The sequence below is a fragment of the Phaenicophaeus curvirostris genome, chromosome 22 (genome assembly GCF_032191515.1).
Source record: "Phaenicophaeus curvirostris isolate KB17595 chromosome 22, BPBGC_Pcur_1.0, whole genome shotgun sequence".
Lineage (NCBI taxonomy): Eukaryota > Metazoa > Chordata > Aves > Cuculiformes > Cuculidae > Phaenicophaeus > Phaenicophaeus curvirostris.
In genome coordinates this window covers 2,796,970-2,812,038 of record NC_091413.1, presented here as the reverse complement: position 1 = coordinate 2,812,038, position 15,069 = coordinate 2,796,970, and positions in this window count along the sequence as shown.

The following is a 15,069-nucleotide window of genomic DNA, read 5'->3' as shown; positions in this document are numbered from 1 at the left end:
TGCGAGTCCTGTTACAGCATCTGTTTATTTTCCAGGCAGCAGGCTGATGTGCAGCAATGAAATCTAAAGTGACGGACAAGCAGAGAAGTTCCCCGCAAAGAGCCTGCAGTGCAAAGTGCACCATGCATAAGCAACAGAGGGGGCTGGAAAGTTAATAGCACTGCCTTTTCTAAATAAAGGAAAATGCTGCTGTTGTTGCCAGTAATCACTTGATTTGGGATGGTGCCAAATGGCTCCAGTTGGCTTTGAAACATCAGAGCACAAGACACTACAAAAATATTTCTCCAGAACAGATTCTAGCCACAAGAGTTACAAATATTTACTTAATGTATTTACTTTAGAGAAGGACTCAAGCCAGAGATAGTAGATCTTGATTGCAAACATACCAGCAACTGAGGTGCTAAGAACTGGAGGTTTGGGTCTGATCTTTCTGATGTTATCTTGTCTAATATATTTGTCTGTCTTTCCATGCCTTGACCTCAATAGAACAAGCGTTCTACTTGCTGGAAAACCCCCCCTAGAAATGTGCTATGTTGAGCCCCATGCCTGCTAAGACCAAGGCGGCCAGGGGCTAACCCAGATTTACATGAATTTCAGTGTCTTTTTGTAGTTCCTTAGATGTTTACACACTACACACTTGTTTGTATAATTTTCTCAGCTGCCTCTGCCCTGATTTGGAGCTGGTCGCTCACAGTCCCTAACAAGTGGCTTCTCTGTGAATGCCACACTCTGGCTCTTCCTAAAAACGAATCTTGCTGAGTTGGGCTGCAAAGAACAGCCAAACTCAGCAAGGAGTTAGGAGAATCTTCAGCCATACGAGGAAGTGAGACCTCATTTGGAGTCTTGAATCCAGCTCTGGGGCTCTCAGCACAGGGAAGACGTGGACCTGTTAGAGCAGGTCTAGAGGTGGTCACAAAGATGATCCAAGGGCTGGAGAACCTCCCGTACGAGGCCAGGCTGAGAGAGTTGGGCTTGTTCAGCCTGGAGAAGAGAAGCTTCAGGGAGACCTTAGAGCAGCTTCCAGTGCTGAAAGGGGCTCCAGGAAGGATGGGCAGGGGCTCTTGATCAGGGAGTGCAGAGACAGGACAAGAGGGAATGGAGCAGTAGGATATTGGTGCTGAATGCTGGTTAATGCAGCTGCAAGGCACTTTTTCATTATAAAGGAGGAACTGACCAATTAATTGCAGTCAGGACTCCTGGAGGTGACCATTAGATTAGTCTGCAGCCACAGACAGGCCAGCCAAACCATGGTCTGCAGCTCCCCGGGTTCTTAATGTGGTGTGTATCCATTATCCCAACAGAGTTCCACGGAAATAATTCTTAAAATAAAACTAATAACTACTCCGTGCCTCGGTTTCTTCCTCTGTAAATTAATAATAATTATACTTCTTCTGAGGACATTGAGAAGGAAAGTCATCAAAGGCCTTGGGGATCCAGGCATGGCCAGACCAAGGGAAGCGTCTGATTACTTTACACTCTGTAAAAGTCCAATCCAGCTCCTGAAAAGCTTCATCAAAGCAAAACCCATAGCTGGAAGGTTTATGAGGACAAGAAGAGGGGTAAGAAAACAATAAGCAAGATCTAATTTCTTAGGAGTAAAGGATAGTCCCGGGAGGATATAATTGAAGTCTCTAATAGCTGCAGATAAGATCAGACTGAGTTACTATTTTCAGCCAGACTCAGACATCAGGGCTGGAGTCACTGAAATAAATTCTAAAACCTGAGACAAAAGAAATGCAGTGAAGCTGCAGGGTCCCAAAGAGCAAGAGACAGCAAGAAGTACATAAATATTGCAACTGGGTGGAACCAGCCACTAGGCAGGGATGTGCTGTCCCACTTGTCCTAAGCACTGGAGTCACTAAAGAGGAGAGAGGTGCCTGTTTGGGGAAGGACTGAGATGAAAAGGAGGAACTTGAAGGGGTAAATGACCTTGATTTTAATTCCAGCTGTGATAAAAGGAACTTTATCTTCATTACTAGCAACAGCACTCTGCTCCGTTTGTTTTTGGGAAAGAGCAGGGCACAACCATAAAGACCCAGAGCCATGGTTAGCTCAGGGAGCTGCTCTGGCGTGATGGGTAGGAGCCTGTAGAAGGCAGGAGGACACATATGGCCTGTATGTTTTGTCCTCACACTGAAAGTTGAGAGGTTCAAATTGGATTGAAAGAAATGTTTGTCATCATTCGAACAGCCGGTTACCGGAGCAGCTTGCCCAGAGAGGTTGCGCAGCCTCCAGCTATGGAGGTTTTCAAAATCCAACTGGATAAAGCCCATGGTAACCTGGTCTGCCCCCAAAGTTGACCCCACTTTGAGCAGTAGGTTAAACTAGAGACCTCCAGAGGTCTCTTCCAAAGTTAATTATCCTAGGATTGACTGCAAGTCTGCCTCCACTCATCCTTGGCATGTGTAGAGATCAGCTTCAGCCAGGGCACGTGACGAATGAGAGATTACATCACCATGCAGGGGAATGCTTAGGAAACATCCCATCGCTTGCTTTTCATCAATTCCACATCGGCTTGTGCAGAGAGCACCCCACCCAATCCATGTGGATCTGTTCACTCCCTACCACTGACAGCTTGTTTATTCAAAAGCATTTGGCTCTCAATGCCTTCCAGATGAAATAAGAGATCAAAGGCCCTACTTTCCTTTCCTCCCACTGCATTCCCCTTCCATGTTCAGGCTAGGGTTCGTATTGACCAGGGATTCCTTCATGGCATGGGAAGTGCAGTTTTGAAGAACCCCTTGCATAAGAACAGGCACGAGCCAGGAGCAGGTTGGAAGTGGCTGCAGATTCCTTGACTGGGCAATGCAACCTGTGCCCGTGCCTCACCATCCTCACAGGAAAACATTTCTTGCTAATCTCTCATCCCCATCTCCTCTCCTTCAGTTTAAAACCATTCCCCATCACCCTATCCCTGCACTCCCTGATCAAGAGCCCCTCCCCAGCTTTCCTGGAGCCCATTTTAAGTACTGGAAGCTGCTCTAATGTCTCCTCCTTCTCTTCTCCAGGCTGAACAACCCCAACATTCTCTGTCCTTGTATGGGAGGTGCTCCAGCCTTCTAATCATCTTTGTGGCCTCTTCTGGACTCGCTCTAACAGATCTACATGCTTCTTGTGCTGAGGACTCCAGAAGTGAATGCAAGGCTCTAGGTGAGATTTCACCACAGTGGAGTAGAGGGGCAGAATCCTCTCCCTCGCCCTGCTGCTCACGCTTTTGATGCAGCCCAGGATACGATTGACTTTCTGGGCTGCAAACACACCTGCTGACTCCTGTTGAGCTTCTTATCCACCAGCACCCCCAGGTCCTTCTCTTTAGGGCTGCTTCCAATCCATTCTCCACCCAGCCTGTAATTGCGTTTGGGATTGCCCTGATTCTGATGTAGGACCATGCTGAACTCAAGTTAATCAGCTCAAACTCCCAGTCCCAAAAGTTAACAGGCCACGAGGAACTGGCTGACATGCCCATCAGGAGCAAAATCAAAGAACCAAGCTGTATTTTCGCAGTCCTACCCAGGCTGCTGTGACATCTCTCTCCTTAGACTGCCCAGCAGACAGTGTCCCAGAGTCCCCATTCCTTGGATTATTCAGAACATGTTCTTTCTATTCCTGACTGAAAACAACCTGTGATTCACTGATTTCTTTCTAAGCAAACACGCAACCTCTTCTATGTAATCAGAGTTTGTTTACTTCGCTGCTTCCCCTTTCATGTCAAGCTGATGGCTTTGCATTTCTTTTCAGGCATCAAACACTGATTTCACTTGGCTTTTGTCGGTGAAATGGGCTGGAACAGAGAGTCATAAACAACTGGATCAGTAACTCTGGTGTTTATTTAAAAGGCAGTTATGATTTTTTTTTTTAGCTGTCATTTTTTAACTCATGAAATCCAGCAGTGTTCTCCAGCTCTGTTGCTTCCCTCTGGCTTCACAGAGCAAGACACAAAAAAAGTAAAGGTAGTAATTGGGATAAAATGATCATTTAGTAACCATCGATCCTTGGGAGTCAGTCCTGCAGAAGTCAATCCTGCATTTCACTGGCACTGTGGGCTAAACCATGACTGTGCACGCCTGCATTTGGAGGATCATGCCCTGATTTGTGAATGGTATTAGGTAGAGGGAAGGAAATCAAGGAATTTCTTTGTCCCATCATTTTGGGGGGTGAAATCTAGAGAAAACTAGTGAAATTAGCTTGGGCAAACAGCATTTTATTGTTGCTGAATTGGGTAGTAACCACAAACTGAAGATTAAGGCTCTCTTAGATTAAGGCTGTTGAGTCTATTTTACCTTCACTGCCTAAGAAAGCTGATGTGTTGCTCTCTCCTCAGCCCCTGACCAGCTCTGGAGATCCATGTTAAACACTGCAGCATCCTACTGGTGAATGCCTTCTCTTTCTGATGCTTTCAGATTCACACAGAGCATTTTCTTGTCCTTGGGGAATGTTGGAAAGAAAACAGTGTTGTCGATAACTGTGAATTGCACTAATTGGGATATTTAATACTTGGTTGCAATTGCACTAGTGCTGAAACCATCATACCCTGGCTATAAAAGACCCCAGTGTCAGAAATACAGTAGAGTTTTTCATGCCAGCTGCTGTGCTGGGTTGTGGCTCCAGTCTGGCTGCATTGCTCGTCAAAATATGTTATTAGAAAATTAAACCAACAAAGACAACGTTACAGCAATGTTCAGAGCCCAACCCACAGAGGGCTGGGACATTCATCACAGAGAGGGGAATTGCATCCCAGGTCAGCCTAGATAGATTCTAAGCCTAATTCTGCAAGGGACTGAGCACTCTCCAGGCTCAAAGGCTGCAGTGACCGGTCGTTAGGGTTTTGTTCTGCTCCCTGCAGGACTGAGACCCCCCAGGAGCCACGAGGGTGGTGGCTTTGCCGAGGCCACCACCAGCAAAACACAATTGCTCATTGCAGGATGAAGTGAACCCACTCAGTCCTTTCCCAGTGGCTGCCCAGTATCCCAGCATGGACCTGAACTCATTACTTAATGGTAGAAGAGGCTTCACAGTCCGTTAGATTGTGCCATTTCATCAACCTCACACCGTGCTCACTACAGCTGGCACGTAGGGCTCTATTAGCTGAGCCAAAGCCTGGTGGAGAGGCATGAAATTTAGTAATTGGGAGAAAAAGAAGAGAAAATTTGTACCTCTGTGTGCTGGGCAAAAACTGATTTTGCAAGAAAGCACGTGCTTGTGCCATTGTTGAGAAGAAATTTCCTGGACATTAGGAAAAAATTTTTCACAGAAAGGGTCATTGGGCACTGGCAGAGGCTGCCCAGGGAGGGGGTTGAGTCCCCTTCCCTGGAGGGGTTTAAGGGACGGGTGGACGAGGTGCTGAGGGACATTGTTTAGTGTTTGATAGGAATGGTTGGACTCGATGATCCGGTGGGTTTCTTCCAACCTGGTTATTCTATGATTCTATGAAATAATTTGTTAACATAGGGAGTTTGGGTGCTGAAGGAATAGATCAGTATTTGATTTAGCATTTCCTCCACCAAGAAGCCAAAGTGATTGATCTGCTTTGCAGTCTGAGCGATTGCTTGAAAAACTCTGCTTGTTAAATGGAACCAATTGATTTTTTTCCCCTGTGTACTTACTCGCAAGAGCTATGAAACAACAGAGAGCCTAAAAGAAGATCATCTTGCAGTCATCAAACCTAGTCTGCTATTTCCCTCTCAAATTCTACAAGGCCACTCAGCCAAACCTTCTGCAGAGGTGGATTCAGAGGCCAAGCCAGAGAACCTTCTAGCGGTAACATAAACCCCATCCAGGGGGGTTTAGGGGTGAGACAACGACAGGCAGAGTCCTCTGTTTGGTGTGGCACTGCTAGCGGGCGCCACGGTAATGTTCCGATTTCTACATTCATTTCCTACTCTCATCTGTGGTTTTGAGTCCCCAGCTCTGCAGCAGCACGCTCTGCACAGGGGCAGAGGAAGGCTGGAATAACACTGATGCGTGCCCGCTGGCTTTCAGGAGCCCACAAGAAAACCCACACCAGCATCAAAACGCAGTACTCAAGAACAACTACTTTTTTTTTTCTGTGTTGGTGCAGTTATAAGAGTTACGATCAAAGAAGGGGCAGGATAACATCTACCCAACTTCCTTCACCATGAGAGTGGGGAGGCCCTGGCCCAGGTTGCCCTGAGAAGACATGGATCCCCCATCCCTGGAGGGGTTCAAGGTCAGGTTGGATGGGGCTTGGAGCCCCTGATCCAGTGGGAGGTGTCCCTGCCCATGGCAGGGGTGGAACTGGATGATCTTTCAGGTCCCTTCCAACCCAAACTAGTCTATGATTCTAACTACAGCAAAGCAGTGGAAGCCCATGGCTGCTGATGAAGAATTTCCCAAAGATGGACCATAAAGCATTCAACTCCTCGTTGTTTAGATCCATCACTGCAGTGAGCGCAGAAATAAACTCTTCTCATTTAAAATATAAGAGAAAGAGGGATGCAATGGACAGGAATCTGAGCATTGAACAAGACGACTTAAAAACCAAGCCATACCAACAAACATAAACCCCTAAAATCTTGCTGGAGGTTCCCCTTGCAGCCAGTAGTGCACAGTTCTCACATACGAGGGCACTAGTGTGTTTTCAGTTTGGAACAGGTTTATTCTCAGTTCCAGCTTATAAGCAGACATAGAGGAATAAAAAAATTACACAGGTTTAAATCTGGCCACAGTACAAAATTCTGTTTGCAAAGACATCCCTTTTCAGAAAGGAAGGACTGTGATTAAACACAAAGGAGGAGCTAAATCAGATTCTGATTTCAGTCTCTGCCCTGTAGATCTGGAGTCAGGCTGGCAGGCAGTGGTGTTATTTCAGAACTCCCACCACGGTTGTTAAGAACTGAATGTAGGTCACTGCACCGAGCAGAAATGGGCTAAAAAATACACTTCTTGTAGCTGAAAGCTGGACAGATTGAGGTCCAGTCCCATGTCCAATTGAATGGAACCTCCAAATTGGTTAGAGTTAGTCCAGAGAAGGCCACAAAGATGATCCAAGGGCTGGAGCACCTCCCATACAAGGACAAGCTAAGAGAGTTGGGCTTGTTCAGCCTGGAGAAGAGAAGGCTCGAGGGAGAACTTAGAGCAGCTTCCAGTGATGAAAGGGGCTCCAGGAAAGCTGGGGAGGGGCTCTTGATCAGGGAGGGCAGGAACAGAGTGAGGGGGAATGATTTTAAACTGAAAGAGGGAAGATTTAGATGAGATCTTAGGAAGAAATGTTTTGCTGTGAGGGTGGGGAGGCCCTGGCCCAGGCTGCGCAGAGGAGTCGTGGCTGCCCCATCCCTGGAGATGTTCAAGGCCAGGTTGGGTGGAGCTTTGAGCAACCTGATGTGGTGGGAGGTGTCCCTGCCCATGCCCATGGAACTGGATGGGCTTTGAGGTCCCTTCCAACCCAAACCATTCTATGACTCTATAATTTCTCCCCATCAGCACTGCTGTAGCAGAACTATTTCCCTGGGTTTCGAAGATGCAGGACAAATCCCAGCAGTGACCATGAAGAGGTTAACAAAGCACAGACAAAGGCCAATGTATGTATCTCTCCACATATCCTTGTTGAGGCAATCCGGATTACTGTTCCTGTGTAAATAAAGCCTAGTGAGAGTGGGTGGTCAGCTCCCATCCAATCTGCTGTAGAGCATCAGTTTTCTGGGTCTGGAAAAGCTCCAGCCTCGTTGGCCTGATCTAAGACCTGCTAGCTCTGCAGCTCATGCAGAACTGCCACCCCACATTCCTGCTTTCAATACACACAAAGGCTTTCTCTTTGTATGCATTGTCACCTGCTTCTGAAAGACCTGATCCAATGGAAGCAATAATTTATGAGACTGAAAAAAATTAATGATTCGAAGCCCACCAGTAGATGGTGGCACTTGACGAATGCAGCTTAGGGTTGGGCCTCAGAGAGCTGATACAGAAGAAAGGGCTACATGAATATAGACTGTAAATAACTACATTTCATCTCATGATTTTACTTGGAAGTTCTTTAACTCGTACACTCTATCCCTCTTTTAGGATCGTGTGTTATTACTACAGCCACTGTTGTGTTGGGTGCTGAACAAAGCCAGGGAAAAAAACAAAAAGTCTTTTCCCACCCAAAATCTGCAAACTAACTTAAGATAAAAGTACCACAGAGATAAAGAAAAGAAAAACTACTCAAACAACACAAGAGTTTTGATCAGCATGCCAAGAGCGATCTCAGCACACCGTGACCCTAAACTGCAGCTGAGCTGTAAGCATCTCCACTAAGCAGGGGTTTAACGGAGAGTTTGAAGAAGTCAGCAAAGCTTCTCTTTCTCCAGCAGCAACTGAGCTCTTCAGCCTGAACGCACTCCAAGCAAAGGAGCCAACCTTCAGGCCACTTCAAAAACAAATAACAAGTCACATCAAGCTAGGAAGAGCTCTACCCTCCAAAAGAGGCATCTGTTCAGTGTGAGAATCCATAAACAGGAAAGGTTGGATTTGCTTTTGAAATGGTCTCAAGAGGCACCAGACAGCCAGGGCAGAGCCAGGGCTGTGGACAGCCAAGTGGGAGCAAAACAGACGCTGCCTCGTGCACACCTACCGGAGAGGCTCTGGAACTCGGGGAAGCCAAGCTCTGCTCTCTGGCTGTTGGTTGTAGCTCTCAAAAACAATTTCAGCACTACCAATGTACCACGATAAAACTACCGGTACTTGGGGAAGAGAAGGATCTGAGGAAACCTTATAGCTGCTTTCCAGTACCTAAAGGGGGCTCAGGAAAGCTGGGGGGGGGCTCTTGATGAGGGAGGGCAGGGATAGGAAGAGAGAGAATGGTTTAAAAGTGAAAGAGGGGAGATTCAGATGAGATCTTAGGAAGAAATGTTTTCCTGGGAGGGTGGGGAGGCCCTGGCCCAGGTTGCCCAGAGCAGTGGTGGCTGCCCCATCCCTGGAGGTGTTCAAGGCCAAGGTGGATGAGGCTTGGAGCCCCTGATCCAGTGGGAGGTGTCCCTGCCCATGGCAGGGGGGGTGGAACTGCACAATTCTTAAGGTCCCTCCCAACCTAAACCATTCCATCATTCTATAACTTGGATGGTATTACACCCATTCGCAGGACCCTGTAGCAGAGCAATAAAAATGTGACTTTAACTACTAGCAAAAGAACAGATCTTCTGGGTTAGCCTGGCTTTCCTGGACAGTATACTAAGTTGTTTTCTGCCATCTGGTGTCCAGAGACTAAAGGCAGATGTTACCACTAATCAAAGTCTTCCAGATGGTCACCAGCCTCAGGATGTTTGTCTTACACAAGTCCGTAGCCAAGAACCAAAGAGGTCTCCTCATAGCCAAAATTCAACAATATTACCAAGGGAAAGCCCATCTGTGTGCTCTCACAGGGATTGAGTTAAGACTAACTCATCCGGAAAAAAAGCCCTGTGTGGCACTTGGGAAGCTTCTTATCCTATCAAATATCTCAAAGTGCTTTGACAGCATTAATCAAGCCTCATTAAGCCTCATAAGCACATCTGCAAGGCGAGTAGGGATTTCTTCTGCCTTAGTCGCAGAAGACACCACCAAGGAACTGGAAAGCAAAGTGACTTGCCCTGGGCAGGGTTGTTGAGCTTTATTGTATTGGCTTGAACGATACGATATATCATTAATGTGCTACTATCCTTCTGGTGTCCCAAGCTTTAATTTTTGACGGGTTATAGTAAGCAATAAGGCGAGTCCAATCTGAGGCCAGGAAAACAATTGAGAAAACTTGACTTTGATTTTTCCACTTAAAGTAAGTTCATTCTAATCTCATTCTAAGGACTTGAAATAAGCATTATAATGTGTAGCAAGCTGTACTGTCTGTAGTATCCTCAAACCTCCACTGCTTAGTTTGTGGATCGGGCCCATTTTCTAGCCAAGGAACACCTGCTTCCAAATAAAAAAGAGATGCAAAGTAAAATTTGACTCACATTCCAGAGGGACTGTCCTAAGGAAATCACTCGTGCATGATCCAATCACAGTCTCTTTCATGTTCCTTCCAACCCAAACCATTCTGTGATTCTATGATTCTATTGAACAGGGTGAAGTTGTAATTTGGCTGATAAGTGTGTACTTGCTGGGAGATGCAGGCATCATGCTCATGAGAAATACTTTGTTGCATATTTTATGAAGTTTGAATCAACTTTATCCAACTTTCTTATAACTCAGATGATCTAAAAATTGCCTGGGCCTCCAGTGTTTACTTTCGAAACAATAGAAAATGACTGGCTCTCGGTCACATGCATCCCAAAACTTTTTTCTTAAGTGTAATTAGAGTTCCTTCCATGGCTAATTAAATTCTCCAGTGAATGAAAACAAATTTCCTGGAATGAATATCATCTTGATTCATTTTGGGTAAAGCCAGGCTTACGTGCTTCTCCCACTCTGTCCTCTGAGGGTGTTGGCTACGTTACTGAAATCTTCTTGTCAACACATGACAATGCAGGGAAATAGTCTGGTGCTTGGGTCTGCACGTTCTTCTGCCACAGACTACAAGAAATCGTGTCACTCTTATTCCTCTTCTCTGCTTTCTGCGATTTTATAGGCTTTTAGGGTCTCCTTCGTGAATCTCTTTTCGAAGAAGAGTCATAGTTTGTTCAACCTCTCTTTATACAATATATTTCTATACTTCTGACCATGCCTCTTAGTCTTTGCTGGACCTTTTCTATTTCTACTATAGGCTTTTAAGCAAGAGGTACCAGTTGACTGGTTAAGGAGAGATTGAAATGAGATGCTAAGAAGAAAAGTTTTACTGTGAGAGTAAGGCCCTCGCCCAAGTTGCCCAGAGAAGCCATGGTTGCCCCATCCCTGGAGGTGTTCAAGGCCAGGTTGGATGGGGCTTGGAGCCCCTGATCCAGTGGGAGGTGTCCCTGCCCATGGCAGGGGAGTTGGAACTCTATGGGCTTTAAAGTCCCTTGCAACTCAAACCATTCTGTGGTTCTATGACTACAACACCAGGGTATATATCATAGAAATACAAACCCTTTTCTTATTTATAGAACTCAGGCTTCCAGGTCACTGCATGGCTTGCCCCCTCGCTCAGATATTTATACAAATATCTGTCTCCTCATTAGGAAGAAATCTGCTAATAAGCACCGAGGGAAAAAAGAAGTCAGAAATGCTGTTCTGACAACACTGAATTCCCACTACCTTGCTATTCTGCCACATTTCCCTCCCAAGGAATGTACTCAAGTACCTACCAAAGCGCTCACATCGTTTATGAGTGCACAGCAGTTGATTTTTACTGCTGATACAACCATATGTATGGGAGACATTCCTAGAAGTTAGACATTAGTTACAGCAGGTAAGTTAATGAATTATCTTTAGTACCCAAATTCCTCTCAATAACCACTCAAAAAAAAAAAAAAGGCACTGTTTTACCTTTAAATGTGGTTTTCAGCTCCCAATGATGGAGGGATGCAGCCTTCTGCGTGATCACACTCATTCGGCGTTGAGAGCAATTTGCTCATAACTTGCTGAAGGCCACCAAGAATCAGTTTACAAGTCACTTTGGATCTAAGTCAGGAAGATTCCTCCCAGGGCAGACAAAGATCTGTACCTGGCAAAATCAGCTCCTTTCCTATACTTGTCCCCTGGTTGTCATCTCCCCTGTGAGTTTGTATTTTGTACTGCGTGTTCCCTGGGGCAAGGCAGGCCGATACTCTGCATTTGGCAGTCAAGGGAGGTTCAAGTCAGCCCAAAGGAGACAATAAATTATTATCACCGTTAGACTGAAGGCAAATTCCTTCCTTCTCTGACGTTTGCTTTCCTGTTTATTCCTTTCAAAGCCTCCATAAATGGCGCTCAGTTCTCCATCATCTTTTGACACCAAACTCTGCGTCCAACTGGCCTTCAATCATCTCTTGATTGCAAACATCATCACTTTCCCTCATCTGCTGGAATACTTCATTCTCCAGACTTGCAATTTACCAGTTTACCATTTTATCAACTTCCACTGTCCCACCAGAAAGGAGACTTGGACCACGCGCTGGATAAAAGACAGAAGCAAGACACCACTTCACAGCTGAACAGAAGTGAGTTCTTCTAGGATGTGGCCTCAAAGGCCATACTCTATCTACCTTCTCTACATCTACATGACATCTGCTATGACAGTTTGTTAGCTTGGGTATGAACTCAGGTAGCTGTGTTAGCTATAACAGCTTTACCTGCATGTTCAGGCTATGGTCAGCTGGTTGGTGGTGGCATTTCTGTGGAAATGTGTCTTTCTCTGTTCATGGAACCACTTCACCTACAAACTGAGCACTGGTTATTCCCAGCTTTTTGCTAAAATATCATAAAACCAGCAGACTGCTTTCACCTACGCATCAGGGCAATACAGAACAAAAATGCTGTGTCTGAAATGGAATGGACATGATCTCATTTGTAAGAACTGTGGGTCCTGAATTACTGTTGTTTGCTTAGTAACGTGTGAGGTTTTATGTGTGAAATTGCAGGTCTACTGAGTCAATTGACTTCATTATGCCATGAAATATTGGTGAATTTGACAGTAAAAGGCTGATTTCATACGTTGCCTTATGCTGCCAAGGATTTAGCTTGTGTGTCTACTCAAATGCAGGATGCAGAAACAGTAAGGATGAGAGGACAACAACTCTACTGTCATCCGTAATTTGTCCAACTCAGTAGCCGTCTCTGCAAGACGGGGGGAACTAGCCTCTCTGTAATGGGATCACAACACTAGCAGGACATCTCTGCCATGGATGAGGCTTAGGAACCATCATAGGATGGTTCAGGTCGGAAGGAAACCTTAAAGCTCACCCAGTTCCACCCCCTGCCATGGGCAGAGACACCTCCCAATGCATCAGGGTGCTCAAAAACTCTTCCAACCTGGCCTTGAAGACCTCCAGGGATGGGACAGCCACCACTGCTCTGGGCAAACAAGACTTCTAGAAGACTTTTTTGGAAAAGTTACACATATGCAGACATGTGTGAAGCATGAAGAATACTGTGTAAGGCAAGGTAGGGATTGTATCCTCCATACCAGAGAGGGGAAAGCCCTTTCCCTACTGCTGCCTGCCTTCCCTTTCACCAGCTTTGGCAAGCTGCGCAGACTCAGAGCTCTGAGGCCCCGACTGAAACAGAGAGAAATACAACTTAAGCAATTTTCCAAACTGTGACATACAAATAAACACATTAGCCATCTTCTCCCCAGCAACCACAGAACATCCTCCCAAAAGCAACACAGCAAGTCACTTATTAGAGACTCAATGAGCTGTGGAAAAATAACAGTATTCATTCTCAGCGACTTATTCTCTGTCCTTTCTGAAGTCATAACTCAGGCCACCACAGAACCACACAGGCAGCATGCAAACTCATGGGCAAAAGCACAAGCTCACTCCAGCACACAAGCGCCCGAACAGTATTTGCTGGCTTGTAGCTTTGGCTCTGACCTGGTTTGACTCCAGCCTCAGCTGCATTAGCCCCAAATCCAAATTGGATCGAGCTCATGAAAGCTGGAAATTGCTACCAGAAGAAGAATGGTAGGAAGAGTTATCCCTCCTAGCAGCTGATTAGCTTCATTTTTATAAGAACTGCAGATAGTTCTAGGGTGCCTTTTTCCCCTGGGATCTCAAATCATGAAGTGAGGCTTGTTAATATCTCAGAATTCAGAAAACAAGGTACAACAAGGAATGGCTTTAAGCTGAAAGAGGGAAGATTCAGATGAGGTATTGGGAAGAAATGTTTCCTGTGAGGTTGGTGAGGCACTGGCCCAGGCTGCCCAGAGAAGTCGTGGATGCCTCAACACTGGAGTTTTTCAAGACCAGGTTGTGGCTCTTGTGCGAACCAGACCTGGAGGGACAAGTTATCTGCTGTTCCATTGAAGACTCATGCACTTCACAGCTCAGATGCTCGACTGACTGAAGTTGGTTGCATTCACATCTTGGAAATAAGCAAGAATTGCTTCCTAACCTGCTTGTTTCAAAAAGCAGGAATAATCTAACATAAACATCCACTATTTACTTTCTGCAAAAGGTCTGCCAAAGAAAACTTACACAAAACCACAAGTTTGCTCAGAATTTGGTCATATTCCATCTGTTCTGTTTGAGAAGCTGAGAGCACCTGTAAGCTGTTAAAGGGCTATCGCTAATAAAGACATACAATTTATAAAGAGCTGTTACAGACATTTCTTTTTTTCATAATTGAGACATATTCTTAACCCTAAATTAGATCTAGATATCATTCACAAAGGCTTAGTTTCTTCCCTGAGGACACTTTTATAGACGGGACTGGGGACAGCACGTATAGCTCATTTTATTTTCATGTGCAGAAAAAAAACAACCCACCAAATAAAAGCATCTCATTAGTGTTTATCAAGACGAAAGTATCTGTTCAACTGGGATTTAGCTGCAAGCATCTCAGCATCTGATGAAGGTCATCTCTGCTCTTCTTCAAGATGTCATTTTGTACTGCAACCTGATAGAAACCTTGGAGAAAGGAGCCTGTGCAGGTCTTGGGAACAGTCAGAAGTCTGATACAGATTCACCGAGCACCAAAACGAATCATAGAATGGTTTGGGTCAGAAAGATAGAAACCCAGCCAGTTCCACCACCCCCTTGTCATGGACAGGGACACCTTCCACTGGATCAGTGTCCTCAAAGACCCATCCAACCTGGCCTTGAACACCTCCAGGGATGAGACAACTGGGGCCAGGGCCTCACCACCCTTAGGAAAACATTTCTTCTTAATATCTCATCTCAGTCTCCCCTCTTTCATCTTAAAACCATCCCCCTCACTTTATCTCTGCACTCCCTGTTAATGAGCTCCTCTCAAGCTTTCCTGCTCCCCCTTTCATCACTAGAAGCTGCTCTAAGGTTTCCCCAGAGCCTTCTCTTCTCTAGGTTGAACAACCCCACTCTCTCAGCTTGTCCTTTTATGGGAGGTGCCTCATCCCTCAGATCAAGGCTGATTCTCCCAATTACATTTGTTTCCAAGCCTTCTGCTCCTCTTCGCCGTCTGATTTCTCAGTGCAACTGCTTGGTCAGGGCATCTTAGTGCCAAGAGCTCCTTTATCATTGCCCAAGCTTGCAAAATGTGTGTGGATTTCATAACAGGTTTGTT